The sequence below is a fragment of the Python bivittatus genome, unplaced genomic scaffold (genome assembly GCF_059951505.1).
Source record: "Python bivittatus isolate LINGU-HERP-01145 unplaced genomic scaffold, Pbiv_v1 ctg000070_np1212, whole genome shotgun sequence".
In the NCBI taxonomy this organism is placed as follows: Eukaryota; Metazoa; Chordata; class Lepidosauria; order Squamata; family Pythonidae; genus Python; species Python bivittatus.
The window spans coordinates 1074463-1092834 of record NW_028277034.1 but is presented as its reverse complement, the minus strand read 5'-3'; the positions used below and the strand labels follow the sequence as shown (position 1 = coordinate 1092834).

Here is an 18372-nt window from a genome sequence, read left to right as displayed (position 1 = left end):
CCTGTGAATGAATCAATGGCCACATCATGAGGATAATTCCTTTAGGAACAGTTAACAAGACAGTTGGTGCCAAGATTAGCAAGCTATGAGTGAATATAATTGCAGAGTTTTAACTGTGCACATACTTCTGACCCTCCTGATTCTTGATTACCACTTTGGAATGCCATCCTTGGTCCTTGATTGCCAGAACGGAACTCCTTGGTGGTTTTGACAAAGCATTTGCCTCTGATCTACTTGGGAGTGAAAGCCAGTTTCTCTCGATCCTGGAATCCAACAGCTTTAGATGCAAAGCTTACTAAGGCTCTATAAAAGAAGACTGAGTATACACAGAGGAGTTATTAAGGAAAATGGGAGAAGCTATAACTACATGTACAGAAGACACAGAAAAAGCTAAACGACATAAAACCAGAAGATTGCAGACACACAGAAAGAGCAAAACATGCACTCAGCAGATAAAGCTGTTATTGAAGAAAAAGGTAGCATTCTGGTGTAGTGGTTAAGGTGCTGCGTTAGAAACCAGGAGACGGTGGGTTCTGGGCCTCCCTTAGGTGTGAAAGCCATCTGGGTGACTTGGAGCCAGTCACTCTCTCTCAGCCCAACCCATCTCACAGGGTTGTTGTTGTTGTGGAGTATTAGGTATGTTCACCACCTTGAGTTATATATAAAAAAGGTGGGATAAAAATCTAATCATCATAATCAACTACCAAGTCTATGAAAACAAATCCCTTTCCAAGCCATAAAGAACTTCCTTGTCTCCTGAAATGTTTACTGGAGAACATTATATATGTCTGTATGTCTGTGAATATATGCTCTGTATATTTTTGTTTATTTTTTTAGCTTTATTTTTTTTTCTTTTATAATTTGTGCATTCTTTTTCTTTGGTTTTCATATTTAGTTGTTAAAAAAGCAACTTCCTTGTCTAGTCTAACAAAAGGAATGGACTGTCAGTCTGGAGTCTGAACTCAACAAAAGGATTTGAATCTCTGAGCTGAGTGCCAAAATCGAAGGAAGGAAGGAAGGAAGGAAGGAAGGAAGGAAGGAAGGAAGGAAGGAAGGAAGGAAGGAAGGAAGGAAGGAAGGAAGGAAGGAAGGAAGGAAGGAAGGAAGGAAGGAAGGAAGGAAGGAAGGAAGGAAGGAAGGAAGGAAGGAAGGAAGGAAGGAAGGAAGATCATTATAGATAAATATTAGTTTCTAACTTCCTCTTTGTTGTATAGTACCATCTTTCAATTTCAAGGATTTAGGCAAGGAAGAAATGACAAAATGAACAAACAAACCTAAATGTTCCTGAAGCTTCTCTAGTCTATTTAATGGTATATATTTGTATAAATAAAATTATTTTATTTATAAAATATTATTTAATAAAATATTATTTTATTAAATAATATTTGAATTTTCTAAATATTTTTGTTGCTTTCTATTAAGGAACAATAAGGTTAAATACTGAGGACCCCAAGACAGCAGCCGTCTAATAAGTTAAGGTGGGACTCCTTGGAACTCCATCCTTAGTGCACATAGACCTTCATACAGCTTGCTAACCTGTTTAGCCAAAGGTTATTTATTTATTTATTCAACTTATTCAGCTGCTCATCTCAAATACATGACTCTGGGTGGCTAACAATGATTAAAATCAAGATTAAGGCATCATAAACAAACCAATAAATTACATATATAGCAGTTGAGATTAAAAAAAAACAACCAACACAACAATTGATACAAGCATGATGTAGGCTCAACCACACAGCAAGGGCCCCAGGCTCAGTAGCAAAAAAGGTCATCAAGGCCTTACAAATGTCCAGCAGGGTGAGGGCAATTCTAGTTTCTGAGGGGATGATATTCCAGAGGGCAGACACCACAGCAGAAAAGGTTCTCTTCTTAGGCCCCAGCAGATTACCCTCCTTAATGGAGAGAAGTCCAGCCCAGTGCAGAACACAGATATCAAGTTCTCAATGTACCTCTGTCAGCCTCTTTCCACCTTTTCAAACCAATGTATTCTCAGCCATACTTTTCCCAGCCTTTGGGGACATTCTTGTCCATGTTGATATAATAATCTTGTCTGGCAAAAGCACTGCTCATCCTATCTCATCAGTTTCTCTCTAATGTGTCCTGCCTGCTGGATATTATAGCCCTGCTGGTCCCAAAACCAACACTAAATATAGCAGAATTAAACAAAAATGAATAAGCAATTGACTAATTTTTCTAGCTTTCTATGAACATTCTAAGTGTTTTCTTCATGATCAATATCTCTTCCCTTGCTAAAAACTAGTTAAAATAATTATATATTAAACATCATTGTTCCAGTAACTTTATGGGCAATACTTAAGTAAATAAATAAAGAGGGGACACTGAGGGGTCCAGTTAAATTTCCCACCTAGCTTGTCTAGCTCATTTGTTAATGCCATAATCACTGTTATAAAACTGATTTATCTGCCTTTTTCAAAGCTCTTCCATTTTGGCCTTCTTCTGTTGCACCAACGAACATGTTCTTCCCCATAAGCTTTTCTGTGGAAGTTGCAGTTTGAAATGTAATTTTTAATGTAACAGAAGAGGTAAAGTTACGGTTTGCATGGGTATTATTAATTGTGCTTAATTTAATTTGATGTCAGTTTAAATGTAAATTATTTTCCTTCTTTTTTGTCCTGGCCACATCTCACCCACTTTTTAGAATGATCCTGCCGCAGCTTATAAATAAAAGCATGGCCCTCAGCCATAAGCTATACCTCCTTTTCTACACAAATGTACTGTATTATCTATTTAATACACATGAAAATTGCACCTAATAGGCTACCAGACAACATATAAAAGAAATATAATAGTACAGTAATCATTTTAAACATTTTTAATCACATGCAGTTAAAGAAGCATCAAATTATCAGTACAGTAATATTAAATAATGAAATAGAAAGGTACATAAACATTAAATATCATTAAAATTCTGATCGAAGAGAACAATTTTCACTTAAAGCATAACAGGGAACAGACCTCTCCACTAATCAGGGTTTACTGCAGAGAAGTCCTATCTCAAGCATCTATCATCCTAGTTTCTTTGGATCATGGGAAAAATAACATATTGCATATAATTAGCAGATTTGTATAGAAAGAAGTGATCAAAAGCTCTTAGCTCCAAACTATTTATTTAATACAAAATAATGTATTTTAAAAAATTAGAGATTGCATGTCTGAAAAGTAAGAACCAAATTACAGTCAGAACCAATCAAAGCCTCTTGCTCATTCCTGACTGTATAATATCCATCTTCACATTGGTCCAATAGAGATCTTTATAGTTGTGTCAAATCTACCAAATACTATTACCATAGTATGAATATAAATTGAATATAGTCACATCACTTTTCAGCTGAATCAAGAGAATGCACACTCACATGTACACCTGGATATACAGTATATAGGTGATGGGAGAAAGATGCTCACTATCTATGAACTATTGCAAAAAATATCCTCAGGTTCCTCAGAAACATAATTCTGAAGTTATATATATCAACAATTACAAATATTCAAACCGTTAAAAACACTGGAATCACTTGAACTCTCTGAAAATTTCTATAAACACTAACCTAATAAGGAACCAGTTAGTGACGTACGTTCCAGAACACCTATAAATAGTATGAAAAACAAAGCTGCAGGCAGATGTGGCTGATAATGACTAAAGAATTTCCTTTTCCAACAGTGGGTTCACCATGCCGATTATGAAACTTGTATCCTGAGATTTTTCAGTTGAAGTCATTTGCTGCTGGCCTCAAAATATTAATCCAAGCAACTTTCCCTAACCTTTCATTTTCCAACTCAGCTATGTTATTTATTTACCTGTTTGTTCATTTATTCATTCATTTTATTTGCTCTGTAAATAAAATGAATGTTTGTTCATTTATTCATTCATTACATTTGCCCCCTTGCCACTGCATACAGCAAAGCAATTAAAAACCATACTATTGCAATGTGTGTTCAGCTCAAACTTATTGTTTGTGGCTATTCCTCTTGGACATGGATTGTATTGTAGTTTTTATTTTACCATAATTATTAACATTTTACTTGGTTGTTGTCTGTCCAGAATCCTAATTGCTTGGAGCTGCCTACAAATATTTATATATATTTGTCTATTTATTTATTGTATTTACCTGAAAGGAAGATTAGATTTCCCCCCCAAATAATTTACTTTTAAAAATGGGAGCTCATCTTACTTACAGAGAATATGATAATGGGAGTAAACACATTTTTCCTCCTAATCCTCTTTTGGAGTGAGGATGGAGAGGGTAGGGGGAGAGCAGAAGGTCATCTCAGATTTTGATTCATCTTCCCTTCAGGTAATTGCAGATTATTTCCAATAATCAGACAATTTCAGATTACTGTCTTTTTCTCTGTGATCATTAAACTCAATTGATGGAATGATCACATCTCTACAAGTGTTTACAGCAGTAGATATTATGAATAGCTTTGACAGGGTTGTGAAAATAAGCATACTGTAGCTGTTATAAAATGTAGCATATGGCGATGCTAAAGTACATAATTGAGTAACGTAAAAGGGCTCTCTTTAAATTCAGTCAAAAAGCCTGGAAAATTCAGTACTTTATCTAGTGTGAATAATTATCTAATGTGAATAATTTCTGGCATAGACCCATATCTGCATATTTGACATTACATAGGTTCCCCAAAATGAAAACAAAAACACCTCTCTCTCTCTCTCTTTCTTCAAGTATTATTTAAGAAAAAGAAATATTATTTTGGTATCTATAGAAGAAGATCTTAATGGGCAGTAAACCTTATGTAACAGTTGCTTAGAAAGTATAAATATGGTGTTGATATACTACCAGAATAACCACTATAATTCTCAATCCATGTTCTGCTCAAGATAGGATGAGGAACTACAATAGAAATAATAAAAAATGCTGGAAAAATCTTTGAGAACAGTGCCTCTAGTCCCCAGCCCTTGGAGGTGGTCCAGATGAATATCATGGTCAATGGCATCAAAGACTGACTAGAGAACTGACAGGACCAAGAGGCATATGACACACCCCACCGGTCCTGACAAGGATCATCTGCACGGGTAACCATACAGGAAATCTACAGTACTTCCTCATGCTCTCCAACAGATATCTGGCCATCCTAAACAAGCCCCTGGCTCACAGTCCATCGAGACAATAAAAGAAGAAAAGTAAAACCATTTCACCCCCTTTATTGCTGCAGAGTTGACCTAAATGTGAACTCTGCTCCATGATCAATCAGATTCATTTTTTGTCTTTCTCTGCATGCATCCCAGGCATTGCTTCTATCATTTCATCTCCCAAGGTGCCTCAGGAACTGCTTGGGAGCAATCACACTGAGAGTCTGAGTAATCCCAGTACCAGATGTCAACCAGGCAATCAGCAGAACTATCTGCCAGATTGCTGGGGAACTCCACAAGCACCTGCCAAAATTCATCTAGATTGATCCATGAGATGTTTGATGTGGACCATCTTACTAGGCCTGTTTGTCCCACAGAGATCCTGAGTGACAGTCAACATAATTTGGACCATTAAATTATTACTTTCTTGATTTTTAATTATTTGAGGGGTAGAACTCTCCTGGAAGAATATTCAATATATCTCTCTAAAAGAACAATTTCTCCTCTGTAGAGAACCATCAAGAAAACTATTCTGTGTGTTGTAGAATGTATACTTCAGCTACAAAATCAGCCACCCATTTCCCACACCATTATTAAATATTTAAATATAATGTTTAACTAATTAGTTGATTTTAGTTATTTATTAATATCTGCAGATTTATTTATCTGTTTATTTATTTATCATTTTCATTTATCATTTATTTATCATTTATCATTATCATTTATCTATTTATTTATCATTATTTATTATCTGCAGCATTATTATTATCTGCAGATCCCTCTCATCCTGGATATAAATTGTTTCAACTTCTTCCCTCAGGACGGCGTTACAAAGCACCGTATGTTAAAACACCTAGACACCAGAACAGTTTTTTCCCTCGTGCCATTGCTCTGTTGAACACCTAATTAATGCAGCATGATATACTGATTGACATTGCATGATAAGATATGACTGCTAACACGTGACTGATAATGCCGTGTTAAATGTGAATATATGTTGGATAATAGCTTCTCCTTTTAAAAATGAATATATATTAGTCAATAGCTGCAGTATTATTCTTCCTCCAATTCTCCTCTTCTGACTGCAGTGTTTTAGTATATAATGTTATTAGTTTTATTATTCTTTATTTCCTGATGCTATGCAAATACACTGAGAGCTCTTTGCACCAAAGTCAAATTCCTTGTATATCTAATCATACTTGGCCAATAAACCTGTTGTTCTGTTCTGTTCTGTTCTGTTCTATTCATCACTGTGTTTGGTGATGACATAAAGCAAGACTGGGATGGGGTACATCCATCCTGGCCTTCCTCAATCTCTTAGTAGTTTATGATACCATCAATCATGGTATCTGCTGGACTGGCTCACAGCTGGGAGTGGGGGGCATGGTGTTACAGTGGTTTTCCTTCCTCCAATCCCTTTTGATGAGGGTGGGGGCAAAAGGTCTAGCTTTCAGCTCTTGTAGGGTGTTTCTGGCTTGGTCTTTCCCTGTTGTTGTTGTTGTTTAGTCGTTAAGTCATGTCCGACTCTTCGTGACCCCATGAACCATATTGCGCCAGGCCTTCCTGTCCTTCACTGCCTCCCTGAGTTTGCTCAGTTTCATGCTCATTGCTTCAGTGATGCTATCTAACCATCTCATCCTCTGCCGTCCTCTTCTCCTTTTGCCTTCAATCTTTCCCAGCATCAGGGTCTTCTCCAAAGAGATCTCTCTTCGCATTAGGTGACCAAAGTATCTGAGCTTGAGCTTCATTATCGATCCTTCCAATGAGCAATCAGGGTTGATTTCCTTTAAGATTGACTGGTTTGACCTCCTAGCAGTCCAGGGGACTCTCAAGAGTCTTCTCCAGCACCACAGTTCAAAGGCATCAATTCTTCGGCGCTCAGTGTTTAACATCTACGGTAAGGAAGCTAGGTAGGGTCATCTGTCAGTACAGAGTTAGGTGTCATCAGTTATATATCTCAAACCTTGGCAGACAAAGCAATGTCACTGAGATTCTGTCTCAGTGTCTGGAGATTATAGAGGTCTGGATGGGGGAGTACAGGCTCAGACTTAACTCTAGCAATGCCAAAGTAACTGTGGATTTGAAGGCTACCTGGATCCAGAGAATTTCTGTCTTTGGTTCTGGATAGGGTGTACTACCCTAGAGAGATCTGGTGCAGAGTTTAGGGGTCCTCCTGGATTCATGTCTGCTGCTTGAAATGCTGTTGTGGCTCAGAGGACCTTTGCACAAATCTATTGTGTGCCAATTGTGCCCTTTCTGAATTGAGAGGCCCTACTCACAATTGCTCATGTCTTGGTCACTTCTTGTATGGATTACTGCAATGCGCTATACATGAGGTTACTCTTGAAGACTACTCGGAAGCTAAAACTGGTCTAAAATGCCGCAGGGTGAGTGGTTATAGGTGTACCTCCGAGCACCCATGTAATACTGCTGCTTTTCGGACTACACTGGTAACCAATAGGCTTCTGGGTTCAATTCAAGGTTGTTATCTATACTGTAAAGCCTCCATGGCCCAGTACCTAGTTACCTGTGGGACTGCCCATCTCCAATTACTTCTGCCCATCTGATAAGATTTGACAGGATAGGCATGCTCTGAGTCCTTTCATTTAAGCCATGTCATTGGGCAGTGCCCAGGAGACATGACTTCTCTGTAGTTGTGCCTGCTCTACAGAACAGACTTCCCCTGAAAGTCAGATGGCCCTGATCTGGCCTGCTTGTCAGAATACCCTGACAATGTGGTTTTCTCCCAGGGCACTGAAATGGGAGGTTTTACAAGTCTATGGACTGTTTTTGATTGTTTTTAGTTTTTGAAATTGCTTCTAGGGCAATATGCTTTATTATATTATACATTTAATGCATTTTGATCCTTATTTGCTGTTTTTAAATCTGAGTTGCACATTGATAGGGCAGCTATATAAATTGATCTTGTACTGTAAATAAATAGTAAGGCGAACTACCTGCTTGAAGTATGGGAGCATAGTAAGACTGATGAGGGAAGCAATATAAAATTGTTGGCAAGTTCATCTGCCAGCTCTATTTCAGAAGGTTTATCTCACATGAAAAAGGTAAAAAAATAGAAGGAATTTGGTAGCACCTTGTACAACTAACACAAAAGGCATAAGCTTTTGTGAACTGCAGTGTTACTACCGTTTCTCCAGTTTGTGTATACTTTGTATACAGAAAATACTTTTTTTAAACTGAGAATTTATCGGTTTCTTTTATTTATTCTATTTTCATATTTTAAGATTCTCATTTTGGTTACTTATTATTATTGCAATTCCTTAGTTTACATTTATAAGTAAAATATGGCACTTATGACAGAGGAATTTCTCCAGTGCTAATGAAACTCTCACCAACCATTCATGCCTTGGCAGAAAACTATATTGGCAGATAAATTAACTGTATACATTGCTGATCCCAGTCCTTCCACAAACTGCTTCTCTTCCATCACTGCAATCACCTGTTCCCTCCCTGCAAGGTGATGTAAGACAGAGGCTAATAGTCTTGAGGCTGTCCTTGGATGACTACTTCAACACCAGTATAGCTAAGCATGATTTAAGCCTGTCTCACTCATGGACTAGGGATGAGATGACGGCAACATCATGGGGACATAGAGAAAAAAGATGTTGCAGGTCACGTTGGAACTATACTTAAGTACAAATGGGAAAATTGTCCATATTCATGAGTGAACTGACAAAAGACTTATGATAGACTTTCCTGTCCTGGAATCATATAGCATTTCTTTTATTTGCCCTAACTGTTAACTCCAATAAATTGATAGTTACTGTCCTTGAGTTCTCAGTGATATAAATTATTAGGTGTTAGTCTAACCTGTTCTGATTGCCTTGCTGGTGGCACATCCTGTTGGCTCCTCTGATTCCTGTAGATATTTAGAGGCTGTATCATTTTGGGAGGCAACTATAAAAATTGTGTACAAATTCCGACTTAGTTTGCACATGACATTAAGCCGCTGATGAACAATTATTTAATAAATCAGCCACAGTTGGCTGGCCAGCTCAATACCCTAATACATAAATCATGATTTGCAAGCTATAGTACCTTGGTTCACCCAGCACATTAATTAATTGCTTTGGTTTTGGTTTACTTAGCATGACATGTGAACCTTCTATTGGAAAGTAGAATTAGAAACTTGACATGGAATACTACTTGTTCTAGTATAGTGGCAGTGGAATATTCTTCATAAAATATACTCAATTCAGTTTTTATTTTGGTTATTGATCAATACTCAAGTTCCTTGATGCAACAGAAAACAAAAACAATTATACAAAATGAATACGTAATGAAACGTTTGCAAGAAAACAACCAAGCTCAGAGAACCCCAAGGACTCCACAACAACAACTATCGAAGTGGGATATGGATTCATCCAGAAAAACATTAAAAAATGTAATACAGTGGAAATGAATTGCTTAAGAATTATGTGTGCTAGATCAAGAATTAATGAGTGCTGATGAAATATGGACTGAATACAAAAGTATGTTGAGGTGGCTTAGTCATGAATGAATATCAAATTGCAAAACAAGTATCTGAAGGAAGAGCAAACAGATCCTGAGGGCGGAGAAGACAGAGCAAGTTGTAATTGGACAGAACAAATGAGATCCTAAGAGACAGGTGTGAAGTTTAAAGAACAAAAGGTAATGCATTTAGCAGTACGTAAACTTGGTGGAAGCAATGATTATTCACAAGGATAAAAAGGTATGAAGAGTTTACGTTAAACTAGGTTTGTATTTTCCCTCTCATTTCTTACTTTTAATTTCTTTTGCGTTTTATTTTTTACTCCTTTTCAGAGTTTTGCATAAAGTTGCTTACCCCGAGTTGGATAAATAGGTTTGTAAGAAAGCCTGTATGGTGCAGATGCTTTGTTGTTGCTTTTTTGCTGCAAAAGCCTAACATTACAACTACCCTTCAGACTTCTGCAAAACAATAAAAACGTGTAACAGAAAAAATTTAAACCCTACTATTAGGTAATTTACACCTTGCCTGCCAGCAAGAACTATTGTTCAGGTAGCTGCAAACCAGTTAAGACACCTCTATTCTTTACATCAGTTTTTCAACCTTGGCAACTTTAAGATGTGCGGACTTTAACTCCCAAAATTCCCCAGCCAGCATGCCGACTGGGGAGTTCTAGAAGTTAAAGTCCACACATTTTAAAGCTGCCAAGGTTGACAACGCTGCTTTATATCAACCAACGGGAGCTGGGCGGTCCCTTCACCCGTTCATGAGCTCGAGGACAGGCTGGTGAAGTTTAGGAGTGACTTCCATCTTGACCAATGACATGGAAACGACAGTGCCCAAAGCACCAATAGCAACGAGCATTGCCATCCCTGTGATGCGATTGGCGGCTCAGATGTCCCGCCTTTGCGCAAGGGCTCGGCGGTGAGACTCCCTTGGCCTACCAGCCAGTCAGAAGGAAGGAGAAACGCGGAGACAGAGGAGTAGCATGGCTTTCGACGAATGAGCGCGCGAAATGTTTGTTCCTGTTTAAGAGAAGCACTCCAATGGGGAAGGCGCTGGGGCGGGAAAACGGCGCTGGGCTGCTGAGTTCTCGGGAGAGGGAAGGAGCGGGGAGAAAGCCCCAGGGAGACGCCGATCGAGCCCTTCAGTCGCTCTCAGACCCGAAAGGGACCCGGCAACAGGCATCGCGGCGTGGGTGGGCGGCGAGGCTGGTCGCCGGCATGGAGGGGGGGTCTCTGGGCTGAGTCCGAAGCATCCACCACCCCGGAGGAGGCGGAGGAGGAGAAAGCGCCTTCTTCAGCTCTGAGGAGGACCGCTCCCGCCGCCGTCAGGTAAGGCGCCTCCTCAGGGGGCAGCGCTTGCGGCGGAGCATCCTGCACGGGGGAAAGGGCGCCGCGATGTGGAGCTCGACCCACCTGCTCAGAAGAGAATAACCGTGCGGGAGCCAGACAAACCTCGCTCAACCGCTTCTCCCTCACCGGCAGCCCGCCTCCTTCCTCTGCCGCCGCCCGCCGCTTTTGTTCAGGGCCGGCCGAGAGCCTGGGCTTGTGTAGTGCCTTGAGGCGGTTATTCCCCCCCGCCCCTCTGTTGCCCCTAGAAACGGGAGTGCGAGGAGGGGGGCTCGTTCTCCCTCCTTCCCTCCCTCTCTCTGGCCAGTTGCCCCCCCATCGCCTCCCCCGTGGCTCCGCTCCTCTCCGCGGGGCTCGCGCTGGACCCTCTCGAAGGCTCCCAGGACGGCGCCTCTCCTGGGTGCGAGCGTGAAGACGCCCCTGCCGGGCCGGGCCCCTCCCCTGCTTTTCTGGGCAAGAAGGCATCGCCCGCGAACTTTCTCCTCCCGGGGGGCTGCGAGACGACTTTCCTCCTGCCAGGCGGGCTCCCCCGCGCCGAGACACGCGAAACGTGAGGATGTGGGCGTGACCTTTCTCGCTTGCCCGTCGTTCCGGCTGCGGTTGCATTGCCTCGGGCCAGCCACTCCCAAACGGTGACTTTATTTTGAGCGGAACGGGAGCCACTGGCGGTGACTGGGTGGGTGGTTTGGGGGTGGGGTAATGGAGTGCCTGTGAAGCCATGGGAAAGGGGAGAGAGGGCTGTTGATCGGCTGTTGCTGGGAGCGGGGGACGCGTAGCGTGGGTACTAAACTACACGTGTGATGAGAGAACAAGGGCTCTCTGTGGAGGGCAAACAGGGAACGGGTGAGACAATGGGTCTTTCTTAAGTCGGCTAGCTCTTCCAGAGGCCTGACTTGGATGCGAAGAGTTCTTTAAAAAGTTGCAGGGACAAGGCACGGCTATTCCAAAGAAAAACTCAGCAATCTTTGGGGTAGAGCGCGGTTTGCTTTGGGTCTTGTTGTGCAGTCCAGGGGTACGAAAGATGGCAATTCTGAAGAGTGGAAATGAAACATTTTAGGAAACGCTCATCTTCTCTCCCACCCCCCCACCCCGAAACGAAGAGTTTATTCCTTCCTGAGTAAACGGGAATCAGTTGTGGTGGTTGCATAAATAAGCTTTCCGAGCAGATTTTGTAGGGATATGTGTTCTAATATACTGGCAGCTGTGTGCAACACACCTTTAGGAGAGACTTGAAGATTTCCAAATATGGACTCAAATCTTGGTTCCAGATTGGTTGTTTCTGATCTCATGACAATGATGAGACATCTCCATTTAGTGGCGATGCTTTCTTGCTCTCTCTGTAGAACTTATTTACAATTAGAAACTTCAAGATGTTTATTACTGGTATTACAGTTCCTGTTGTTATGATATTGAAATGATACATGGGCAGTAATATATGAACAAATGGTAATAAGAGATGGGATCTATTTCCTTAAAATTTTGGCTTCTTTCACCTAGAGAAGCAAATGTTTGAAGTTGTTAGCGTTTTAGGTTTCTTCATAGATTTGTTTGGGCTGGGGGATGCTATTCTCAGGTGGGCCCATTCTGGAATGTTTTCTCCACCAACTCTTGTATGTATGTATGTTTGATGTATTTCTTGTGAGGAGAAAAATAATTTCTTCTCTCATCCCTCCCATCTTGTCTTCAGTTTAATGATGCCCTGATATTTTGCTTTTATTTCTTAGGGGGGGAAAGGTTGGAATTCTAGTTCAGTAAGATCTGGAGGAACATACATTTGCTATACTTCAAATATCAGAGAGTGTACACTAGATAATTGTTTTAAAGGGGGGGTTGTGTACAATCACAGAAATAGTCCAATCCATTATTTATGAGCTTTAGAAAAGGACAAATATAAACAATAAAATTGTGGCAAATAATAGGTGTTGTTATAGACAAGAACTGATTTGGACTCGGGAGACTTTTGTTTCCGCAATATGTTACTATATGACAGTGCTCTTACTGCAGTTGTAACTTAAGTAAGCTGTATAAAAACCTTTCCAAATCTCCACAGAAGGTAGCATAAGTGCTGAAAAAAATAGTAACGATCAAACCCAGTGATGCATTGGTTGGGTCCTGATAACACCAATTTACATGGTATTTTTTTACAACTATAAAAATATAGATGCATTACCTTTAGTGATAAGGCATTCATTCTAATGTTTAGGCTCATACCTGCCAACATATTAGGAGTTGTTATTTTTCAGTTGACAAAAAGCCAGGTGAATGATATAGAAGGAAATTGGAATCAGTATGAAGAAACTTCTGTATATTGTCTGTACAGGTGGTCCTCGCTTAACAACCACTTGTTTAACAATGTTTGAATTTACAACGGTGTTGAACGAGTGGTACTTACGACTGGTTCTTGTACTTATGACAGTCGCAGCGTCCCCTTGGTCACACGATTGCAATCCAGGTGCTCAGCAACTGGCTTGCAATTACAACATTGCAGCATCCCATGGTCATGTGATCACCATTTGCGACCCTCATTGCTGACAAGCAAAGTCAGTGGGGAAGGCGGCAGGAGTTGTAAATGGCAGCCATGTGACATTGCACTTAACGGTGCAGGATTTGCTTAATGATGGCAATTGGAAGTGCTGTCACTAAGCTGTGCAGTCATGCGACGTCACACTTAACGATTGCATTGCTTAGCAACAGAAATTCCAGTCCCAATCACTGTCATTAACTGAAGACTACCTATATATTACTTTTAAATGGTCTTTTAGCTATTGTCACAATAATAATTTATTAACCTTGTATGCCACCATGCAGTTATACATACAGTACTGCTTTCAAACATGTTGCAATGCATATAACTTGATGATACTTATCCTCAAGTTAACAACTATATTGTATGTCTCTTACTGGAACTTGTCCAGAAAAAAATATCAGTTTGTTCAATCAGGGTTTATTTAATAAACCACAATGGTTGGATTGACACAGTATGTTAAATTATAGTATAGCATGATATATGAAGGGAGTCTTTATATCCTGTTTTCTGGATATTTGCCTTCCTAATATTTATGTCTCATAGATACTCCAACACTCCTGGACTTAGAGTCTGCTCTAGATATTACCATAGCTGTTTCTTGGGGGTTCTTTTGTATTTATGGGGTGCCATCATTTACAAAATCTTTACAGACATAAATGACTGTAATGTCTGATCAATGCAGGTGCTCATTTTTTGTTTTTTTAGAAGTTATTGAAAGCGACAATATAAATCAAGAGATTATTTGCAGTGTTTGCTCGTATAATGCTTAGTATGTTTTTGTTCCTGCCATATTCACAAAGATAGGAAATGCCTAGCTAATTCCATCATAATACTGACTTCTGGGATATTCTGTGATACTGAGTGGACAAGTTTGCAAAAATCATTTGTTAAGGCATTAGAATGCATATGGGTAGAAGAGTATTGTATTTCAGGAAATATTGTTTCAAGAATGATTTGTGATGCAAAATAAGCTTTGGCTGTGTTCATACAATGATTATAGTGATGCTTTACAGTTTGAGCACCTGCAGTCCAAAGTACAGGCGGAACTGTGAGAAATGCAGGACAAATGGTGGCAGAGAAAGGCTGAGCAGGTGGAACACTGTGCAGAATGCATGTAACCAGAGAGTTCTTCAGTGCCATAAAATCAATTTATAGTCCTTCTAAATCAGGATGTTCCCCCCCTGCTGTCAACTGATGGGTTGAGCCTGATCAAAGACCAGGAAAGTCTGAACCGCTGGGCTGAACACTTTTCCAACGTACTCAATAGGCCATCCACGGTTGATTGTGATGTCTTACGGTAGATTCCTCAGCTACCAGTCTTGCATGCCCTAGACCTCCCTCCCTCTACTGATGAGATCAAGAAAGCGATCTCACAGATGAACTCAAATAAAAGCAACAGGACAGGATGGCATTCCTGCTGAGATCTACAGAGCACTAGATCCAAACACCTTACAGGCATTCCAAGACATCTTGGAAGACATTTGGTCCACAGAGAAGATTCCTGATGACTTCTGCGATGCCCTCATTGTGGCTCTCTACAAAATAAGGGAAGCAAATCAGACTGCAGAAACTACAGACGTATCTCACTGCTGTCCATTGCAGGCAAGATCTTTGCCTGCATTCTCCTGAACAGACTTGTCACTGTCTCGGAAAGGAACCTCCCAGAGACACAGTGTGGCTTTTGGCCAGAACGGAGTACAGCAGACATGATATTTGGCATGAGGCAAGTCCAGGAGAAGTGCATCAAGCAGAACAAGCCTCTTTACTCCATCTTCATTGACCTGACAAAGGCATTTGACACTAAACAGGGAGACTCTCTGGATCATCCTGAGATGTTATGAATGCCTGAGGAAATTCGTGAAGTTGATTCAGCTACTCCATAATGGAATGATGGGACAGGTTCTTTACAAAAGTGATACATCAGCTGCATTTGCCATTTCCAGTGGAGTAAAACTGGGTTGTATGCTAGGTCCAGTCCTGTTCATTCTGTTCTTCACTCCATGTCATGTGTTGTCCAGGGTCTGAAGGAGAGAGTGTACATCAGGTGCCAGTTGGATGACTCTCTCTTTGACCTTTGCCGCTTAAACGCACAGACGAAGTGCTCCATACAGTTGCCCAAGAAACTCTCTTTGCTGATGACTGTGCACTCCTGGTGACCAAAGACAGTGATCTACAGTTGATGCTGAACAAATTCTTAGAGGCTGCTAGGTACTTTGGCCTGACTATCAACTTGAACAAGATACTAGCCGGTGCCAAATACCAACCCTGTAGAACCAAAAATCACTGTTGATGACACACAGCTGACAGATGTAAACAGCTTCAAATACTTGGGAAGCATCATCTCGAGCAATGGGTGTTTGGACAAAGAAATGGACTCCAGGATCAGTAAGGTCAGATAGACACTGGGGTGGCTGCATACTAGAGTGCTTAATCAATACAACATCTATATCTCCACAAAGCTGAAAGTCTGCAGAGCTATGGTCATCCTTTCTCACTTATATGGATGTGAGTCCTGGACTCTGTACTGAAGGCACATCAAAGAACTGGAGAAATTTCGCATGCATGCTCTCTGCTCCGTCCTCGGCATTCATTGGTAAGACTGTGTCTCCAACCTGGAGGTCTTAGATTGAGCCGAGTCCACCAGAATTGAGCCCCTGATTATCAGAGCCCAGATGTGGTGGGTCAGACATGTCATCCGAATGGATGACCACTGTATGCCTTGCCAGTTGCTCTATAGTGTACTAGAGTCTGGGAAGATCTCAAGGTCAACCACGCAAGCACTACAAAGATGCTGCGAAAGAAAACCTACACCACTGTGACATCCAGCCAAGGGAACTAGAAGCTGCGGCTGCTGACAGAACCTGCCAAGCCTCCACCGGCTTTGAAGACAGGCACTGCCAAAAACTGATAGAAAACTCTGAGTGGCTTCACAGAATAACACCCACAGTTACTACAACAATGGACTTTCAATGTGTCAGGTTCGGTCAGCACGAGGTTTCAGGGAAGCACGGGGCTGCAGGGAAGCTCGCAACCAGACCACGCGGAATCCACCGGCGGTAGCTAGCGGGGAAAAGAGGAACCGAAAGCGCCGCTAATTAACGAGCCACCTGCGGCCAGCTAAACAGGAAAACCGCAGCGGAAGCTTTTAATTACGAACTGATAACGGCGCGAGCAAGCAAGGAACGGGGCCGCAGGGCAGCGAAACAAGATCGCAACGCAGCACAGAACCCGCGGGTCTGCACGTAGCAGGGAGGGGCCAACCCAGCCGGAGGGGGACTGGCAATCAAGGACAATGGACTCTGACCGACCCTGCCATCATGAACGATCAGGGGGGACATTTGGGGGCCTAATTGCCCACAGCCGCAACGCGATCACGAGGCGGGAAAAAGCGCGGGAAGGGGGAATATAACAAGTGATGCAATTGTACCAAGCCAGTCCTGGCTTTGCTTGTGACTACTACGTTACGCATGAGTAAACCTTCTTTGTGAACCACACGTGTCACGAGAGTTTCTCTGTCGAACGGGGCAAATCTCACATAAAGCCAGGACTCACCGTCAGCGCTACCCGGTACCACCGAGGAGCGTTTTCTTTCTCAATACAGGCATGACCAGCGACGAGGAATCCGTGGGTCAGCTGGAGCGCGAGGGATCCAGGCTCGCGGAAGGGCGGTCGGAGCCGCCCGGGAGCGACGGGGCAGCGGCCAGGGCCGGGCGCACTCCATCCGAGCGGTGGTCGATGGGCGTGAATCAAGGACCAGACGATTCGGGCGTTACGATGACCCGGGGTTCGGGGTTCCGGGACCGAGAGTGGAGCGAGAAATTCGCCCGACTAGAGGAGAGAGTCGAGCGACGCCTAGACGCCGTGGAGGCGATGCTCCAGACCCTACTGCAGAGAGTGGGGCCACCGGCGGTAAACGAGGAGGCGAGCGACAGGTGGGGCGGTCCGACACCCCCGCCGGCACCACCCACGGCGCCCCGGTCGGAGGACCAACGGGCGGCAGACGCCCTGAGACTTCGAGGTATCACTGGGAAGTTCTCAGGGGACCCCGAACAGCTGCCGCACTTTCTGACGCACGTCAGGGGGTTCATGCAGAGGGGTGGTCACCTATTCGCTAGAGACGAGGACAGGGTATCCTACGTGGCCGAGCTGCTAGATGGCCAAGCCGCCAGCTGGGTGATCGGGCTGTACGATGCCAACGCGGCGGAACTACGGAGTTTCCCGGACTTCATGCAGGCGCTCCGGGACAGATTCGAGGACACATTGAGCGCCAAGCGGGCGGAGGACGACATCCTACAATTCAGGCAGCGGGGCAAATCGGTATCAGAATATGCCCTGGAGTTCCGGAGGTTGGCCGAGAAGCTCGCGGACTGGCCGGAGTCCCTGAAGGTGAAGTATTTTAAGAGGGGACTCAACCCAGAGATCCTGGAACGGGCACTGGGGCGGGACGACCCGGCCACAGTGAAGGATTGGATCTGGCTGGCCGGAACGGCGGAATCGGCGTGGCGGCAGATCCAACAGAGCACAAGACGACGGGACCAGACGAGGGACCGGCCGAGGGAGAGGACCCCGAGGAGAGACGGAGCGGTCGACGGCAGTCCACCGGGAGGCGAGAGGCGACCAGAGCCCCGAATCTGTGTTTCCGATGCGGAGGCAGAGGCCACCGAGCGGCGCAGTGCCCGACGGAGCGGGAAGGCGCCCCACCACGGCCCGAAGTCAAAACCCCGCGTGCGAACGGGAAAAGGACCGGTGACCGACCGCGGAAGGGGGCAGTGGCGGCGGTGACCGAGAAAGGACGCGGGGGTGGTCGACCCCAGAGACAGCATCCTCCGGAGAGGACTCGGAGCCGGCGGGAAACGGCGCGCTCGCACTGAACGGCGTCCCAGTGCGAGCAGGGAGTCGAGGCGCGCGG

At 43.2% G+C, this 18372-nt stretch overlaps 1 protein-coding gene across 2 annotated transcripts in view; it reads left to right on the top strand.

Moving 5' to 3' along the window:
• The first annotated feature begins 10656 nt into the window (after positions 1 to 10656).
• FRYL (FRY like transcription coactivator) overlaps positions 10657 to 18372 on the top strand; it is a 184349-nt gene continuing 176633 nt past the window's right edge. For both annotated transcript variants that reach the window (XM_088130624.1, XM_088130625.1), the window contains exon 1: positions 10657 to 10918. The gene's annotated coding sequence lies outside the window, so the exon portion shown is untranslated. The remainder of the gene's footprint in view (positions 10919 to 18372) is intronic.